We start from the raw sequence: 21,437 nt of genomic DNA, 5'->3' as shown, positions 1-21,437 counted from the left end.
TAGTTGCTATTAGAAGTGCTGGTGTAAATTAGCATAATCTGTTTCATAGACCCAAAAGAAAAATCATACCCCCGTCGCCCGTCCTCCACATTTATGGTGAGGTTTACTTTATTCAGGAATATTTTAATATGGTAATATGTAGGTGGTGGATAAAATTCCTTAGTATTCTCATTTCATATATTATATTATAAAACATATAAAACAGTTTCTAAAATGTATTAGCTAAGGAGTGAGCAAGTTTTATCTTCACATACATAAAAGTGGAAATATTATAGTAGTAAGAAAAATAAACTTTGAAATTAGTGGAAAGAGAAACATTTAAGAACTAATATCTAGTCTTCTACAAAACCATTTCCCCCATCTCCACTGTGGACTATCCCTCTGAAATATTCATATTCTCAAAATAAATTTTTTTGCTGAAAGTAAACAATAGATATTATGTGAAATACTATGCAATAAATTAAATCATCACATACTTATTCACATCTTGGGCCAGGCTTTCTTATTTCTTCCTTCCTTCCTCCCTCCCTCTTTCCTTCCTCCTTTAGTCTTTTCTTTCTGTCTCTCTCATTCCTACATTTCCTACCTTCTTCACTCCCTTTCTTCTTTCCTCATTTCTCTAAATATTCTCCAAATATAGCACTCAGTACCAGCACAAGGTCTGGTTCTATTGCATGGCTGAATAGAATCATCTACTGTGCACTAAGCTTTGTGCTCCAAGTGATGGACTGCTCTCTGGAATGGTAGGGATGAGGAGGAGGCTCATTTTGCTCATGTTCAGTAGAAGAGATGGATACTGAAGCAGGGGCATGTCTTAGGTGCTTTGAGAATACAGAACAGAGGGAGAAACTAACCTCGCCCAGGAGGAGCTAGGTCAGGAAAAGTGAGGTCAGACTCCTGGGTCAAAGCTCTGATATTTGAAAAAAATGATAGCCTTTGGAACAGTGAGTGGTTTGCTTTGGTGTTTCCATGGGGGATAGAGGGTACTGTACATGTTGCTGTATTTGTTTTATTAATTTTCTCTATTGAATCCAACAATCTTTTTACTTATTTTTTTTTAGTCAATTCCCACTTCACAGTCCTAAATTATTTCAGAGAATTTGATGCCATCGGGTTTTGGAAATACTGGTGATGAGGCAGAAATTGTACTTATTACTCATTATCATGTTATGTTATTTGTAATATTATAAGGTTCTCCATCTCCCTCCCCCACTTTTACGTATAAATGAACATTATGCTTTGGTTTACAAGCAGAGATAGGGACAGACTGCACAGTTGACTTTCTTTGAAAAGCAGGGATGCCACAGGCTGGGATCCTGGGAGGAGACAGCAGGAAAGAGCAGCTATGTAAGTATTTCCTACATAGTTTTCAGGGGCAAAGCAGTTGGGTCTCAAAAATATTATTATGTTTTTGCTAAAGGCAGCTATTGTCTGGGTAAACATAATCCCACAAACTCTTCAAGGGCATCAATAGGCAAGTTCTCCAGCTGCCTTCTCCCCTGATAAAATGCAAGCATAGACTAGTAACGGTAGAAATGAAACCATTATTGCAAATGAGGCCAACTTAACAAAGGGTTATATTTCAGCACAAGTACATCCATACTCCATTTCTGATCTGGAGCCTCAAGATGGTCTTATAAAGCTTAAGATGAAACGCAAAATATAATTATCAGTTTTGTGAGGTTAAAGGAGGTGGCATATGTGAAACTGCTATGTAAACTGTGAGGTGCTCCGCAAATCCAAATGGTATTACTATCACTTTGGATAACTAAAAGTTAATTGCAGTTAGAAAGATAGAAGTAATCACTCTTGGACAAGTCACTTAATTTCTCAAATTCTTAGTTTCTTTATCTGTAAATAGTTTAATGATATCTACCGTACACAGTTGTCAGTATTATAGATAACATGAAAGTTGCTAAGCACAGATCTTGGCAGATGGTAGGCATTCAATAAATGGTATTTTTCTTATGATTATAAAATATGTTTCTAACCATTCACCATTTTAGAAAAATCTCACAGAAGAGATTTCTTTTAAATCTTACTAACAAAGTAAGTACTTGCAATCCAAGCCATCTCGCATTTCCTGTGTTCAAAAACATCAGAAAGCACCTGTGACTTTATATTTCAAGATTCAGTCACCATGGGGGATATTTAAGAATGAAGTTTAAGCCTTTCAAGAATAAGAAGTGCATTGGAATGTCTGGAAGAATAAAAGAAGCAGGAAAAGAAAAAAAAGAATAACAGAGAAAACACAACTCTTTTATGGCAACAGCCCAGGACAAGTGGATGATTTTCAGAATGATAATAAGCACTCACTGCCCCATGGCTCAGGGCTGCTCTAACTTCATGCACAGTGGGGAACCTTCTAGGCTCTTCAATATCAAATTGTACATGCAAGTTATTTGTAACAGAACATTGAAAAGTCAATGAAGGCAAACCTGGTAGGCAGCTACTGTCAGAAAACATCTGAATCAATAGGACACTATCAGAATTGTCTTTCCCAAGAAAAACACAAAACTGTATTAACCAAAAGCATGACAGCACTGTGAAATTTTCTCACTACAGTAACTTAAAGCAACATAGACCTAGGGAAGCTAGCTTTAGTGCCTCACCCAACAGCTCAGAAAATAACAACAAAATGTCATTATGGATTGTATTATTGAGCAGCACTTGAGGAAGATGATAACTGATCAACATGCAAGGTCACACACTTAAAATCTTTAATCATGTCTATGATGCAAGAACATTAAAATAAGCTAGCATAGACTCATAAAAGGATTCTTTTTAAAAACTTATCTTTTTCTTCTCCTACTATTGTTTTATTGCTAAGGCTTCTACAGAATGGTAGATTAAGCAGAAAAAAATAACACGAACAAAAACATTAAAACATTTGTTTTCCACGGCTAAGAGATAAACTTCAAACACTTTAATTTAACCTTCATGATCTCATTAGAGCTTCAACTTTAACCAATCGTATCATGTACTTAACTAAATTCTTTACTAATTAAAATGGAAAATCAGCATGGAAGGAAGTCATGTAAGGCCAAGATGGAATGCCCTTTCCTTTGCAAAGCTTTTCAGGCACTATTAAGCTATGTCTACCTGCTGTCTTCAAAAGCACTTCTAATACTCATACTACTATATTTTAATTAATTAAAAATGTCCATCCATTCCAGTATAAGTTATACCATAGTGAGACTGTCTCATCCATTTTTGTGCCCCAGAACCATGCACAGATGTAGGGGAAGTGTGAGGTGACAGAGCAGCAGCCTTGTATCTATCTAGAAGCCCTGTTCTCAAATGCCGACTCTGACAGTTATTAACTGAGAAAGTCACTTAACTTTTCCAATCCTCTGCTTCCTCATTTGTAAAATGGTGATGACGTCTACTTTCAGTGTAAGGATTAGAGAATTAGAGGATACTGTTTGTGTATTAGAGGATATATACGTATATGTATATGAATGTGTCTCTTGCATTGATAAATCCCAGCTAAAATATTATTGGTTAGCACATAAGGAAAGCTGTTGAAAATACTAAAAACTGTATAGATTATTTCCTTCTTATTCATTTAAGATTCAGACACCAATTCTTGAACAAGAATATTCCATAATATACTGATTAGAAGTTAAATGATAGTACTAGAAAATTTGACAGCTATAAATTTGCATTCTTATTTAGAATCAATGCTCCTCTCCCTATTATTTTATTTAATATTAGAGAATTGGCAATTTAAAAATACCCCTGGCTTCACGAATCTTTTCAAGAACAGTCAATATTTAAAAACAGACAATCAAATGAAGACAGGCTAATTCCAGCCTGAGTAGTTAAAATGTGGCATATTTATAACTTATAAATCCTAAATTATCTTAAACCCATCTATTTATTTTGCCAATTGCCTAAACTGAACAAGTTTTCCCTGTTTAATTTTAGGGCTTATGATATAAAAAGAGAGATATTCTACAAATCATGAACTCATTACATTTCTATATTTGCATCTTATCCTTCTGTTAAAGAATTGGCAAAAAGATTCCATTTCAACTACATTATTCAGTAAATCATCAGATATGATAAAGAAAATGTGATTTATACATACAATAGAATATTATTCATCCTTAAGAAAGGAAGAAAATTTTCACACATGCTACAAAAAGGATAAACCTTGACATCATACCATCATACAACATGAAACCTAGTTACTAAAGAAAAAATACTGTATAATTCCACTTACATGAAGTAGTTAGAATAGTCAAGTTCACAGAGATTGAAGGTAGAACAGTGGCTGCCAGAAGCTGTGGGGAGGGGGAATGGAGAGTTATGGTTTAATATGTATGGAGTGAACTTGGGAAGATGAAAAAATTCTGAAGATGGATGATGGTGATGGTTGAACAACAGTGTGACTGTACATAATACCACTGAGGTGTATACGTACACTTATAAATGGTTAAAATGGTAAATTTGATGTTGTATATATTTTATCACAATTTTAAAAAGGCTGAAGATACAGCTCTTGAAAATAAAAGCTTTTTGATACAGGAACATAGGCTTTGTTTGGGAACATGGATACCTTTTGTGAGAAAAAGTAAGGGAACAGAGAACTTTCAGTAAAGTTACTGCTTTGATAGAGCTAGGTAAAAAAGTTTGCTTCAACCAGCATTGAGCACCTTTGGTGTGTCAGGTTCTGAGATATGAGGATGCTCTGCTTACCACTCTTGTGGAGTTTCTCTCTTATGCAAAGAGAAATTCATCAGATATTATTCCAGTGTAAGCCCATGAAACAGTTTGCATAAAGTCTAAGAGCACAGGATTTAGCATTACACGGACTTTGGTCTGCATCTGGCTCAAAATGTATAAGCTATTTTATTTTGAGCAAGTTGGTTTGCCTTTCAGAATCTGTCTCCTTATTTTTGAAATACAGATATGAATATATACTCCTCATGACATGGGAAGCATGCAGCAAGGAGTTAAGTGTTCATTTACCAGCCTCCTTATGTTTCCATAAGCCCTGGGTCAGAGGGATGGGCTATCTGGGTCTGTCCTGGCTTTATCAAGCCACTTTCATGATTTTTGATGCCAGCACACAATGATCAAACAGCATTTGTTTGATCATTGTGCAAGGGGTAATTGCTGAAAACATTTTAGTTATATTTATTTTCAGCATTATGATGAAAATTGAAAATTAAAAACTTGATTATTTTCTTCTTTTGGGTGGTCTGGTACAAGGAATGGTATAGCTAATACAAATAACAATTTCCTTCATATAGAGGTAACTCTTAAAAAATATGAGAGGATAGTTTTACATTTGTGGTATTGAAAAAAAATATAGGCAAACAATATTATATAATCATGTGTTTTACATTTACTTTTACATTTTAGAAAAATTAAAGCACAGTTATCTCTAGCCTGTTACACCTTGATATGGTTTAGCTGTGTCTCCCCCTAAATCTCATCTTGAATTTTAGCTCACAAATCCCACCTGTTGTGGGAGGGACCCAATGGCAGGTAATTGAATCATGGGTGTGGGTCTTTCCCATGCTGTTCTTGTGATACTGAATATGTCGTATGAGATCTGATGGTTTTATAAAAAGGAGTTCACCTGCACATGCGCCCTTGTCTGCCACCATATAAGACATACCTTTGCTCCCTGTTCACCTTCTGCCATGATTGTGAGGCCTCCCCAGCCATATGGAACTGTGAGTCAATTAAACCTCTTTCCTTTATAAATTACCAAGTCTTGGGCCTGTCTTTATTAGCAGTGTGGGAACAAACTAATACACACCTCATTAACAAAGCTTCTATAACAAGCTTCATGATACCCACTGGGAAAATGTGTATGTGTTAAAATAAAGAAACTATAGGCTCCTAAGTATAGAATTGAACAAGATGTATTACTTCAAGAGCAGTGCAAGGGATGCTGCATTTAAAGCTGAAATCTCACCTATCTCAGTTCCTGTCTGCAAATATCTTCACCCATACCATCTACATTTATCACTCCAGGACACCACATTGCCTAAAATTCCTTAAGTTATTTGTGTATTGAAATTACCAATTGTGGGGTAGGGGTGGGGAATGGAGAAGCAGAGGGGATGCAGGATGCAGGGCTGGTGTGAATACTTGGGTCCAGTTACTTTTTTCTTAGACATTTCCCCAAACCAGCTGTACTGAGTCCTTCTGATCAAGAGACAAGCTGGGTTATAAAACTCAAAGCCAAAACCACTTTAAAGAAAAGGCCATTAAAGAATATCAGATGGAAAGCAGAACTACCTCAGGAGGAACACACAGGTGTGTGAGAGAGAAAAGCCTGTGTGAAAAGCCGGCTTTAGTTATTTTTCACATTTTGGGCAGGGTCAATTGAATATCAGGAAAATGGAGAAATATTTTTTTCCTTATGTCCCTCTCAAACAGTCACCATAACCAATGCTAAAAATATAGTCGTTCAGTGTAAGCTGTGCGTTTTCACAGGTTTGTTTTTGTGGCTACTCTGGATAAATGTCCATCTTTTAAAATGGAAAGAAAACATCTTAAAAGCAATTTTGTTATATAACTCATTCATAAGTTGGGAACTGCCTGTATTGCTTCCATTCTTTTAGCTGTCTCAATGACAAATCTGGCTTTGCCTTTCAAAAGAACACACTAATTATTGTTCAATTCTTAAAATGGGAACAATGGATATATCTATAATTATAAAATTGTGAAAACCCATTTTTTTCTGTAATTATGGTACTGGGCATAATTCAAATAAATGTCTGTTGCATTCTGTAGTAAAATGGTATTTATTATAAAGGTAGTGACATTGTAATTCTCATGAGCTTGTCCAACCTGCCTTATTTTGTTGTTGTTCTGTTTTGTTTTGTTTCAGGCTTTTAGCAGCCTGAAGCCATAGTTTTTGGTTTCTGTGTCTAATGATAAGCAGAAAAGAGAGACGAGGAAGGGGCTTTTCTGGCCCAGTCATAAAAAGAAACTAAGAACCCATGACTGTATTCTCTCCCTTGGACACCCCTGTGCAGTGAATCTAAGACATAAACAATATTAAGAAAATCTCGTCTAAAATTAGAAAAAAACATTTTAAAATACAAAAGAGAAGGAACATCTAAGACTAACCTTCATAGCTCAAATAGTATATGTATAATAAAATATAAATAACTTCCTAGGAGATGTTATAGCAAATTATGTCAATGCTACATGCAAATGTCAAATGGATAAGCAAAAATCCCGAGCAATTTGCAAAACTACTGCTAAGAACTATTTCTTACAATATAGTTCAGACTATTGAAAAAGCATATAATATCACTTTGGGGGGGTCATATGAGTTAGAAACCAATGTATTTTGAGCATTTGTTTAGAGACATTTTCCTTAGTCCGAAACATTTTGTACAAATTCATAAGCATAGGCTTTGCCAGGATCCCTTTGAAAGTGGAAAACAAAACAATCACAGGATTAAGCAATTCATATTAACCATAAGAAAAGGGGACATAAATTGCTCAAATGTACAATGGAGCATATGCTGAACCAGATTTTTCATCTTTAAGAATAGAAAAGAAATAAAATTGTCAGTATTTGTAATGATTCAATTCCAAGGAAAAGAGGAAAATGCTAAAATATTCATTATGAATTACTTTCTGCTGAAATAGGAATAGTTATTCTTAAGATTGGGATATACTCATCTTTAGAGGCATAACAAGATTTTCTATTGAAAGGAGAAGTGGTGTTAGGATTGATAGCCTATATCGGTATTATAAAGGGATTTTTATGGTGTTTTCAAAAGAACGACTCAAACAACAAAGCCACTTAAAATGACGAGTATGAAAATTTTCATCTGAAGATAATTAATTGAGATTTTAAATTGAGGAGAAACAAAGTATTCTGTATCATGAGAGGAAAAATGCAGCAAAATAAGCAACTTTGTCAGCTGAGATTTCTTTGGTAAAAGAATAATGATTTGATTTCAATTTCAGGCATCATATACAAAATTTTATTATTTTTTAAAGTGGGAGTTGCCATGTAATGGCATCATACTGCCCTTAATTTTAAAATGGTGCATGTAATAACAGTGTCTTGGATGTAATTTATTTCTGGACATCTACTCAGCCTACAGTTTGGTTAGGTCTATTTTCGCTGGAGAAAATGGGCCCCTTTGTGATTCCAAAGGAAATAGTTTCATGGTAAGATAGAAAGTATTTTTGCTACCCTTCACATCATAATGTATACTGAATCAGCCTACTTCTAGGGCCATTAAGGTTGTCAAAATGTCTCAGGCCTTATTCTTGACCTTTCAGAAAGGGAATAGTGCTATAAAGATGGTCTAACTTCTGTATTTGCTTTCAGGAGGAAGCGGCCTTCAAGGAGAGGGCTCATGGTGGCCTCCTCCCAAAGTAAGCTTGCATCCTACTCTGTCAAATCCAAATTTCATCTTCTTTTCAAAATTTCCAACCAGACTTTTCTCCTTTTCTTCCTTCCTTCACACTTTCCTTTTCTCTTTATTCCAAGTATATTAATATATACAGTCAAGTATCACTCAACGACAGGGATACATTCTGAGCAATTCATCATTAGGCAATTTTGCTGTTGTTGAACACCATAGCCTGTACTTATACTAACCTAGATGGTACAGTCTACCTCACACCTAGGCTGTATGGTTTGATCTATTGTTCCTGGGCTACAAACCTGTGCATGTCACTGTACTGAATACTGTAGGCAACTGTAACACAATGGTAAGTATTTATGTATCCAAACATAGAAAAGATACAACAAAATTCTCATGTGATAATCTTAAGGGGTCACTGCTGTTTAAGCAGTCTATCATTGACTGAAATGTTAGGTGGCACAACAATTTCAAATAAATAAATAAATGAATTTGAAAGAAAAGAATGCCCTTTTGATATTACTAAGATGTTTTCAATAACAAATATAACAACATTAATTTTTAGTTATGTTACTACATTAATTTCTATAATAAGCAGTTAATAAACATGTTATTATTCTCATATGAAACCTATAAAGTAGGATTCATTTTCATTATTATAAGTGAGGATATTGAAGCAGCTTATTTTGTCTTTCTGCAGACACACAGGTAGAAAGTGACAGAAATAGCACTTGAACACAGCTTTTTTATCCAGTGCAAACATTCTTAATTACAAAAGAGAACAATGCAACCCAAAGCAATACCCTGGTGTAGACAAGTAATAAAATCATAATGTTATAGCAGATCAAAACTAATAATTTGTATAGCTACATCATTTGGTTTAAATTCTTATTAACTTTGGACTTAACATGATTTCTTCAAAACTGTAAATGCTGGTTTTAAATAATTTCTACTTTATCTCTTTTTTTTTGGAGTTTATTAAAATATTTTATTATACATAAAGCTTAAAAATATTTTAAGATTTATATACGTTAACTTTTGCAATCTTCCTACTGGTAAAAATACAAGACAGCAGCATAAGAACCAGTTACTCATATACTTAACTATATTTATACATAACAAAATGAAAAATTTTACTGAAAACTGGCAAGATACAATGTCAATAGTACAGATACATAATTTTGTGTTTAGCTATAATTCCTACCGATTATAAACCCCTATTAATCTTGGCCTACTTCTTTGAGTGATAGCAAGAACTCTGAAGATAATGTATGGGTTCTCTCTCACAGCTAATATGGCCTTGGGCAAGTCACTTTTGTCAGTTCCCTCTACAAAAGGTGGGGGTTAAAAATATTCACATCACAGAAATGAGAGATTAGATGGCATACATTTCATTGCTTATGTGTATTTTAAACTACCGGGCACTTTTATGGTGTGACTAGTATTTAATGAATGCAACTTAACATTCTTATCTCTACCTTAATATCTGAGTATGTCTCTCCTTACCTCTACTAATCCTTTAAATATTCTTGACCAACACAATAGTTAATTGTGCTAGGTTTAAGTCTGATTCTAATTATAAATTGACTTAATAAAGTCATCTTAATGTTAAGACTTGTTTTCAGCAGATAAGAACTTAAGTTTTACAACTAGTTCCCTGAAAAAGCTGTATTTATTTATGATAGTTTATATGCAATCTGTAGAGCCAGGAACATTGTCTAATCTGACCCAAAACATCTTTTTGAACTAGATAAAGAGCAGCCCACAGGGATTTCTGGAAAGCAAATCAACTTGCACTTAGGGTTGCATGGACAGTGGGCCAAGAGTCATAACATACGCATCATAACTCCAGTCTCTGTTAAAGGGAACTACAAGGTTTTGATTTAGTAAGCCCTCTTAAGCAAAGCTAAGAATATAAGATTAAGTTGTAGTATTTCTGCATTGGCTTTAGGGAATGTGATGGAAAATTTACTTTATCTCTTTTAACTATACAATTTATATATCAGTCATGAAAAAGGATAATGTTTTTCAGAATAAAATAAAGACTAATATCAATAAGAGCTTCCAAGTCAAAGATTAATAAGAAGTTTTAGAAACAATGGACTGAATTCTATCAACTAATTATAATAGCCAACTTGAATACAGTACCTACTATTAACAAGACACTGTCATATAAACAAAGACATTGCATATATTTGACTCATTTTAATATCACTAAATGGAGAAATCAAAATATATAGAGGTCTACAAAATTGTCCTGCATCCCATAGTGAATTAGTGATGGAGCTAGCATTTGAATACAGAGAATTTACAAAGCCAGTACTATGCTGGAATAAGATTATAATAGGCTTCTTTATTAGTGTATTAAAAATACTATAAATTGTGAAATATGGTTTAGCTTTATCATGAATAATGATAATTGTGGGAAATGCATTTTACTCAATATTCAAGGAAAGTGACAAAACATCGAATAGTTTGACAAATAAAACCATAATCTGATCATGGTTAATCAGATGAGTAGCTTGAATAGAAAATCTATGACTATAAGTTAATAAAACTGTTATTCTGTTTATGAAGCAAACTTTTCTATATTTATAATTACTCAAAATAGAAACTACTTGGTGACAGAGACTATGCTTTGTTTATTCCTATATTTAAAACACCTGTAGCTATGTATACAGTGGGTAATCAATAGCAGCTGTTGAATAAAGAATGAAGGATAAAGGAATAAATTTCCAAAGTTGTACCAAAGATTTTAAAGAGAATAAATCCAGGTAATGTAGTATGTATAAAAATCTAAATATCTATATGGTGAATATCTACTGTATCATTGTTTAAAAACAAAATAAATATTGTTTTTCTCCTTTAGGTGAATTTTTATACTTATGGTTATAATCCATTTTGATTTTGGTTCTACTTTTCCTATCAAAAATTGCTGTCTTTAATAATTAAATTCTCCTACAATGGGTTATTTTTAGCATCTGAAGGACAAATGTGCATGATGCAATCTAATATTCATTAATGACAAGTAGTAAAGAAAAGTAATGTGCCCACATTATTTTGCATAGACACTCATATAGGAAGATGAAATGTGCCTTACTTTCACTAGTTGCCCCTGTTTAGCTGAATCCGAACTTCAAAAGAGAAAGTAGACAGATCTGAGTTTAAATGGTAACTCTGCTGCATACTAAGTAGGCTAACTTTATAAAGCTTTCAATCGCATTTTTATCATTGGTAAAACCATTAATAACATCAGAAGAGTTCTTTGAATAATTAAATTAAGTTTAGTTCAATACCTACTAAACACCTGATGTAAAATGAGAGCTCAATGAATGCTTCCTTTCCTTTCCCAACTCCCTTCCTTCTATATATGAACTCTCTTAGGCTTATGTGGGAGAACACTGATGAGGATTAAAAATACTTATAAATTCAAGAAAAAGAGAATTTTTTTTTCTGGATGATCATTATTGCCTAAAGCAAAAATCAACCAACAACTTTGTTTTTTTTCAGAAACATGCCTTTATAAAATGATACGTGGTACTCCAAAAACAATTAAGGCAAATGTTCACAGAAAGGACTTCTTTTTATAATACTATAAGATTTTATGTAATAATAATTGTTTATTTAAAAATAAGTGTTTAATTGTTATATATAAATTTTGTTTTTAATTAAAAATAAATATATTTTATTAGTGATATATAATATTTTTAATAATTTTGTCAATATTATAAGATAATTTAATTTAACATTGGTATGCGTTATTTTATACATAAGAATTTATAAAAAGTTTTAATCAAATACCACTATTAAGATCTCCATATAGTTAATAGGATCTCAGAGAATCTTGGGAAGTATGCTGGGCAGACATCTTTCATTACCCAGATGAGAAAAGAGAGACTTATTGAGGTAACTGCTTATGTGTTGCTGATGGAATGTATGTATTATTACCTATTATTATTACCCAGTAGTTTTTTTAACTGTGTAATCTTGAATGTCCTCACCTTCTCCTATGGATTCTCTGCACATGAATGCTTAACGTGCACATGTTATTTTTCTTTACTACTTATCATTAATAAATAGTAGGGGGAGTTGGATTAAGCCAAGACTCAGATTAGCTCTCTCTTTATACATATACAGTGGATATATGTATAAAGTGGATATATGTATACCTAAATATAAGTAAATAAATTGATATCTATATACCTGAGCTCTCCTTATACATACACAGTGTATATATATATCTATATACATACATATATATGGATATATATATGTTATATAGTGGAGATATATAACCTTTATAAACATCATCCTAATAAAACTATATCAAAATACAATTTTAGACTACTAGACATTAAACAATAATTTACATAAATTTTTGCCAACATTTTGATTGAAGAAAGATTAAATTTGGAGAAGAGTTTTCTTTTTAACAGTTCAGACACATTCATATTTTAATAACCGCACTTTCAGTCAATATGGCAGATAGAAAAAAATGGTGGTTGGTTAACAGATTTTTTTCTCAGTTCTATCGCTAGATATAAGAGCTTAGGCAAATGACCTATCAGGCCATATATAAATGAGAATATTAGAGGAGGTAACCTCTATAAAATTAAAATATTAGATAGGTGACTTCCAAATTTTCTCCTAGCTTTATGCCACTATTACACACACTCAAAGCCTTATACTTTTTTACTGCAGGGCTTTTTTTATTATTCTAATATGGAAATATTAAGTAAAACTTGTCAGGAGCATTTACAGGTAACATTTGGGGTATTTGCAAATAATATTTATTTTCTAATGAGCCACAAGATGTTTTATTGGTTAAAATCTGCTTTTCATAAGAAATACTCTACTGAAAACTTTTTTTGCTGTATTTGGTTTTTCAAGAAAGCTAGGTTGTTCATAATTGTCACACTTTGAATAAGTGTATCAACTCCCAGTTGTATTAAAGTGGATTGGGAAATCTAGAATAATATGAATAGTTTCCAAAAAAGGATGTCTGAGCATCTGAAGATTTTTTTAAACACACACTCTTGATTATTACTATCTGGTGTAATTAGAGTTTATAAGGAGCAGACTATGAAATTCTTGAAAGTACTACTGAGCTTCAGTAATCAAGAGAAAAATGACTATAGTTGACACTTGAACAACATGGGTTGGAACTATGCAGCTCCACTTAGCCACAGGTTTTCTTCTGCCTCTGCCACTGCTGAGACAGTAAAGCCAATCCCTCCTATTCCTTGTCCTCCTCAGCCTAGTTAATGTGAAGACAAGGATAGAGACTTTTATGATGATCCATTTCCACTTAATGACTAGTAAAAACATTTTCTCTTCCTTATGACTTTCTTAGTAACATTTTCTTAACTTTTCTCACTTTATTGTTAAGAATACAGTATATATTTTATACACATAAAATATAAAATATAAGTTAATGAACCATTTATGTTATTGATAGCCTCCATTCAACAGTAGGCTATTAGTAGTTTTGGGAGAGTTAAAAGTTAGGCGTGGAAGTTTAGGACTTCGTGGGAGTTGGTGTTCAAGGGTTAGCTGTATTTTAGAATACACTTTCCAATGGTCTTTTATTCTTCTATTCTTATAATAATGCATCTTATATTTTTATCTTTTATCTTATATTTCTTATTTTTCTTAAGCACCAAAGCCTTTTGTGAGCAATAAATGCAATGTGCTCTTAATTTCTTTAGTAATAGTATAGTAATATTTTAATCAACTATCAACTTGTTCTTAAGCTATGGATTTAAAAGCAAAATTGTAAAAGGTTTGTAGAGATTTCTTATGCTAAAAATCTTTCATTTATAAAGTTTTTGTTCAAATACAATTCATAAAACTCATTCATAGGCTAGCAACACATGCACAGTCTATAGATAAAATGTAGTCACTGTATTATCTATTACATTCATCTCATATCATCTTTTATTCCACGTATTGTCTAACATTAACTCATGAACTCCTTAGTGGTTAAGACATATTAAGAACTCTTATATGTTGACAATTTCATTTAACTCAGAATATTCCTTTTCCTAAATATCTGATAGAATTTTTAAAGAATAAATTATATTTTTATTACATGGGTTGAATTAAGAGTCATTTTTCTTTGCATGTAATTTATGAGTGATTTAGCATATACTTATTAATAGGTAATTAAAATCTGAGATGAAAAACTGCTTCAAACTACATAAAAATTCATCAAAAAGAGGGGTGATTTCTTCTTTGGAAACATGTATGTTATTATTTTTTTTTAAAGATTACTCCAAATGAACAGAGTATCTCATTACTTGAATGACATCTCTCCTATGTATGCTATGCTAAATCCTATTTCAATACAATTGTGAAAGTTGCAGTTCCAACCAAATAACTTATACAGGACACACCTGAACCACAGACCAAATAACTTATACATAAATCAGAGTAGAAAATGAGTCATTGATGATTGTTTTCACATGAAATTATACTCAGAGGGAAGAGAAATTGTAAGGGAGTGAAGTAGATGTTACTTGGTTCTTGTAAAAAGAGCTTATAACAAATATGTCTGGTCCTGTAATTTAAGAAACTTCAACCATTTTCCAATGAATATTGCACAGAATTTAAATTATGTTTAAAAACTGTGTATACATAAAAACAAAACTTTAAAACAGTCTACTCTTTTAGATGTTGAAAAATGTTTATTTTGGCTGAATGATTTCATTGACTATGTTAGGTTATTAAGATGATAAAAAAATTCTATGTCATAAATAAATTTCTCACTTATTTGGTATCTTGTAACTCAGATTTGCAGAGTTTAAAATTATTATATATGACAGAAAAATCTGATTATTAAATTATTCTTGCACTCAGAATGATATAAAAATGTCTATAACCTCCTCTGAAAACTCAAAATAAACTTTCATACATTTGGAGTTAATTGTTTAAATCAAAGCACAGTTTTTAAAAGTGTGAACATTTCAAATTACAAAGTTTTTAGATTTCTGATTTAAAATAAATGACCATTCATAACTACACCAAAAAGTAACTGGCACAGTACTTTGTGTGAAGTTGTAACATAATAATCTTCAGACAGGCAGGTAAAAGAAAAAAAAGTGTTCTCTCTGCCTTTCTCACAGAGGCATTAATAATTATTTATTATTAATAATTATTTATTAATAATAATAAAAAGTTATTAAAATATAAAATATAAAAATAAATTTATATATTGATTTATAAATATATAAAATATATTTCAGATACATTTCAGTTATATTATAATATGATGCTTAATTATACCTAATCATTCAAAATTAAGATGTGACTTATGCATCAAAGTTCTTTGGGGCTAGAAAATTTTATTATGTAAGAATAATTTGTATATGCTCTATACAAATTATTCAGAAATTTCTACTTTTTATATCAAACTTAGATTCTTTCCATTTAACTTGACTCTATTTTGATATATTTTAATATATAGAGTTTTCATTTTGTTAATTTATTATACTATGTTTTACTCTAATATTTGTTTCTAATTTTTGAGAACTGCATTTTCAAACTCAATGGTATTAAATGTGATACAATGTGGGCCACCAACATAGATTTTGCTTTTCTATCTTTATGTTATTGTTCTCCATATTCACATATTCAAAATCTAAAATTGCCTGCATCTTGAAATTTTTATAATTTCACCAATTTTATCATAAAGGTTGACACCAACATGTACTTAACTTTGCTTAGTGAAAACATATTTTGGAAAACTATTATCATTATCAAACAATAGCAAGGAAATATGTTTCTAGGAAAATACATTTTTAGTTATGTTGTGAGATTAGAAACAAATGTACTAATGAGAATATGCTGCAGATTTTAAGCCTGCAGACAGCTGCCTTTTTAAATAATTCCAGTTCAGTGATTATAAATAAACAAGCACATCAAAAATTTTTTATCACATATGGAGAAAATGAGGCACTTTGATTACAATTAGCTTATTACTGTTTTCTTCTTTAGAATTTAAGATATACTATGCTAGCCAAAAGAAATGATGGAGTCACCATAAACATTTTCTGCCCCATAAATGTATCACAAAGATTACCTTGTCCTCTTATTTAAGAGGATTATAAGACAAATGATTTTCAGTTTACTCCAGTAAATTGAGAGCTCAACTTGCTTACTCTGCTAATTTATTATCTTAGAAAACAGAAAGGTTAATATTTCTATAAAAGACGTTTCTAAGCTCTAATTTTACAGATTTATTATCATCATTGTGTCATTAAAGTACTTACTGTTATATTAGGAATTCTGGAATATGATTTTCTTTGTGTTCTTTCTTCCAGAATTATTTTGTTTTTCTAAAAGGAAAACAATATATACAATGGTTACTTACTACACATAGTTCAGTATTATTTCAGATTGTCATACATATGTTAATTTTATTATTTAATATTTCTACTTAAAATCTTACTATATATTCCAATAAAAATGTCATTTATACTCGTATTTGGTATATATAGTATAATACATATGCGTTGGATTTTAAAGTTGTTTGATGAGGTAGAGATTAGGAGTCTGTGGACAGTTTATATACTGATTTGTGAAAAGTCAATTATGCTTTTTATAGTGTTTTAAATTGAAATTAGAATAACACTAATCTAGGCAGATATTATTGGAGAATATTACATTCATTAAAATAAATCACATGATTCTTAGTCAAGTAAATGTCTAGTATTGTCTCGAGTATCAATATAATTATTACAAATCAAACTTGTATAGTCCATGTTACTTTTAAATTTTATATTTTTCACTATTTGAAAAACTTTAATGTTATTCATATTTGCCTATTTTCAGAATCTAATCAATGTTTAGATATAACCTACTAATTATTCTAGTACATAGGATAAACATACATGCATTTAAATATATATGTTTATATACATTAATAGATATGTGTGTACACACATACACACACACACATACACACACACACACAAATATGTTTATATTAGAAGTCCATCAGGGATTAGGAGAAAAATAATTGTATATCATTGCATAAAAAAGATAAACTTTTAGTTTAAAGAGTAAAAAAAATTAAATCCTCAAGAGGCAAGATTAAGAATTGCTTTAATGTAATAAAGATATCAGGAATTTCTAATTTGGTTTGACATGTTTACAACTCATAAGTGAAAATTTCCATGGTGCTAGAGACAAGTAGACAAGTACCTTTTCATATAAGTTCTCATTTTTAGTCTTCAAAAAATTTAGGTATCATGAAAATGAGGAAAGAACAAAATATTTAAAATAGGTTTTATAATAGGTATGTTACTGTTTTTAAGAGTTCTCAAGGCATCTATTTTCAACAGAATTACAAAAATATTTTAATGTCAGCTCTAGCTGTTGGCTGACATAGCTACTCAGCAGAAAAGATCTGAAGTGACAGCTGTATTTCCAAAGCCGCATTTACTGCGTCTGTTCAACATTTAAATCTTCAAGATTTGCTTTTCCTTTATTCCTGCTTGAAACTCAATTGTTTCCCAGCAAAATCTATTAGGAAGAGCAATGTTAAAATGCACTTAAATTTGCCTGACTGCCTCTTAAAACATGACTTTGAGCCACAATCAATTTTAGATATGCTTTGTATAGCTTTTGTATACTGACATTTCTTTTTTATTAAAACAAAAACTACGGCAGGATTCTGTGGACATATACATTAAGGTAAATAGAGTGACACAGAGCTTTTTACAAGAAATATGAGGGAAAACCCTGTTAAAGATGACAAGGACATTCTATTTAAAAATAAGAGAATACTTGACACTATGTACATTGTACATTATTACTTACCAAGGGCCAGGCTTCCCAAAGAGATGAAGTGAAAGGATTAAACAGTTTTTGTGACTTATAAGCCATTTGTAGGGATTTGATTTCATTTTGGTTGTGCATGCATATCTATCACAAGGATGAATGGGCAAACTTCTACTGCAGGGGACAAACAACTATTTTATTCTTAATCTATGCTCTGAATATGGATGTGCACAGCGTTTTTCTGGTAGCTAATTTCTGTCTTTTGCATGTGTAAATGCCTTCTCTTTATTTTAGAGAAAAAGTGAATGTAGCACAGGATTATTTTGCACCTTCCATCATCTATCTGACTTTTTGGTAATGTAATTGGTATTAACTGACTCCAATAATTTTCTCATGTTAAGGCTTGATACTTTTAGGTTTTTGTACAATACTTTAAAAAGAACATTAATCTGTATATGTTTTTCCAAAATATTATATGCATTCGTAGTTGGTAAAGCTGATGACATTTTAGTGTTTTTTTAGTCCAGTTTTAGAAGCAGGATAAAACATGACATGAGGAAAAAATATCCAAGATTTAGGGATTATTATTGCTTTGACAGGGGCTAGAAAGCAAACTGCTCATACCCTGTAGCCTTAACCATAGTCTGTTTACAGAATTAAGCAAAATACCATATGCTTTAGGAATTATAAATATACAAATAATTTTTATGGCATTTTGGGGGAGGAAGACAACTATTTACATTCATTTTTGTATTGGACATTCAAAAGTGCATAGCTGTAAGTTTTTAAAAAGAGGACTTAATTTCAAGAATGACAAGTAACTCATATTTTCATCCAGGTTTTGCTTTTAAATACAGCAAGCATTTCTTTTGGGGAAGACACTGATTTTAATTCAGGCTTCAGTAGCATAGCACTGAGCTAAATATTTATTTAGGATTGGTTTTAAATAATGCATTGTGAACCCTTGTTCCATGGCTACTTATAAACACTATCCCTTTAACCCATATTGGACTAGAATGGCAATCCTAAGGTTTGTATTTCAAAACTGTAAGATATTGATAAACTCAGAGTCTTCTGTCTTTCTTAGACCCTCTCTCATTGAAATGCCAAAACTTGTCATTAGATAATAGTTACAAGGTTGATGTGCACAGATATCCTTAGCACAGATGTCACTAATCCTAGGGGATCTCGTTACGTATCTTTTGGCTTAAATTCTTATTCTTGGAACAGCAGTCAGCAAGCAGAGATTATTTTTAAAAGGAGACTGTCCAGATCATTACTGTGAATTTAAGCTTTTCAACACAAAAATAAAGCACTGTATGGCAATTAAATTCACTGCATGATTCTAGATTAGATCCTGGACCGGGGGCGAATAAAACAATTAGCTGCTAAGAACGTTATTTGGACAGTAGATGAAATTTGAATATAGAGTGTGATTTAGATAACAGTATTATTTTAAAGATAAGTTACCTGTATTGCATAACTGTTCTGTGTAATGTAAGAAAATGTCCTGTTCTTAGGAATATACTGAAATATACTTTTAAGTATTTAAGATGGGGCATATCATTTCTCCAACTTATTCTCAAATGATTCAGAAAAAATTTTTGAACTCTCTCTCTTTATATATATATATATATATATCTATATATATGTATATATATACACACACACGTGTGTATATACACACATCTATACATATAAATTATATATTATATATAAAATTACATATATAATATATAATTATATACTATGTTATGTGTCATATATATAATACATTCATATATAGAGAGAACAAAGAGAAAGGACGATATATATCACAATGTAAACAATTAGTCAAGGTACATGGCGTATGAGAACCTGTACTATCCTTGTAGTTTTTTGTGAGAGTTTAAAATTGTAGAGAAATAAACATTACAAAAAAAGACCATATAACTACCCTTTAAAAATATTAAACAAAAATAAAATGCCATTTTCATGATCAATACTGTATTACACAAAACTGTGGCTATTTTAGTTTGTTCATTAAGCAAAACATTATCTGATTGTGTCCACAGCTGTAAAAGATAATAATGTTTATCTGGATAACTACTGAAGAGTATTAGGCAGTGAAAGAAAAGGAATCCATCCAGTCATAGAGTAAACAAAGACGTGTTCTGTAGTTACAGGTAACCGCTGGAAGTACCTGTGGTGTTGCTGGTAGGACCCGTGTGGAAGGCAATGATATAGAATATGGACTTTCTTGAAAATGAAGGTAGAAGGCTAAAGGATTGTACCTCCTATTTAGAGCAGAAGAATTTTTCTATTTTTTCTCTTTTGTGTCTAACCATTGACAACCATTTCAAAGGCATAAGTCTACAAGCCTGCTCTCATTATGATAGAAGCAAATATTTACCAACAAAGAATTTAAAAAGGGAGAGGGGGCAGGGATGAAGGAACTACTCATTTTTCTGTTGTGACACTTTATTATACAAGTCAATAATTATGAAAACATCTGTTGGCAGCCAGAGTTACAACAATCACATATTGGGTTCAATCATGTTTAACATTTCATTATACTCAAAATAATTATTTTAGAAAGGGGGGATGATAATGAGGCAGGATGGCACTAAGTCAGGAGAGCCAGTATGTACCTTGAAAAACAAAAAACGATGTGAACTAATTAAATGAGAACCTTGGGGAAGTTAATTGGGACTGAGTGAAGATAAAGGCACTATCAAAGCATGAAGAAACAAAATTATTTACCAAAATGTATAGCAGAAAGTCACACTGAGTACTTCTAAGATAACTTTGCAGAAATGTGACTATCAGGAGCAGAACTGTGCCTAGGGGTGGGCTTTGGTTGACCTCCAGTCCCTAGAGTGGTGCCTGTCACATAAATAAATGTTTATTCAGTGAATAAGGTTACATAATAACACAAGTAAAATTCTGTATTTTATAATCATATTTCTGACTCTGTCTCTATTTAGTCCGTAACCTTAGGCAAATCACTTCATCTGTTTTGACCTTGATTTCATTAGCAGTGAAATGAGAGAGTGGGAAAAGGTGATTCTCCAAGGTGACATCTAGCTCTAAATATTTCTGTGTACAGGTCGGTTTATTAAAATGGATCATTGTGAACACTCTCATGAAACAGAATAGCCTGATATGAGTTAGATAAAGAGATATGAGGAAAAATAGAAAATACGAATAAAGGATCAATGCACTGATTCAAATAATGAAAAACAAGTACCACTGAAAGAGACTTTAATTTAAAAGTGAGAATGCAAAAGGTAATTTATGGTTTTTATATGCAGT

General features: G+C 31.7%; 1 protein-coding gene across 44 annotated transcripts in view; it reads right to left on the bottom strand.

The window, feature by feature from the left end:
- The window catches only part of SYT1 (synaptotagmin 1), a 583,472-nt gene that overhangs the window by 389,559 nt on the left and 172,476 nt on the right, over positions 1-21,437 (bottom strand). For 20 of the 44 annotated variants that reach the window (XM_078336942.1, XM_078336967.1, XM_078336929.1 and 17 more), the window contains one exon: positions 16,631-16,696. The exons of 2 other annotated variants lie outside the window; for them this stretch is intronic. The gene's annotated coding sequence lies outside the window, so the exon portion shown is untranslated. Of the gene's footprint in view, positions 1-4,228; positions 4,290-16,630; positions 16,697-21,437 lie in introns of all 44 variants that reach the window. 22 more of the 44 variants (XM_078336938.1, XM_078336964.1, XM_078336939.1 and 19 more) reach the window with 2 other exon arrangements.

The sequence above is a fragment of the Callithrix jacchus genome, chromosome 9 (assembly GCF_049354715.1).
Source record: "Callithrix jacchus isolate 240 chromosome 9, calJac240_pri, whole genome shotgun sequence".
In the NCBI taxonomy this organism is placed as follows: Eukaryota; Metazoa; Chordata; class Mammalia; order Primates; family Cebidae; genus Callithrix; species Callithrix jacchus.
Note: the sequence above shows the minus strand (reverse complement) of the source record. Positions and strands in the feature narration are given on the sequence as shown.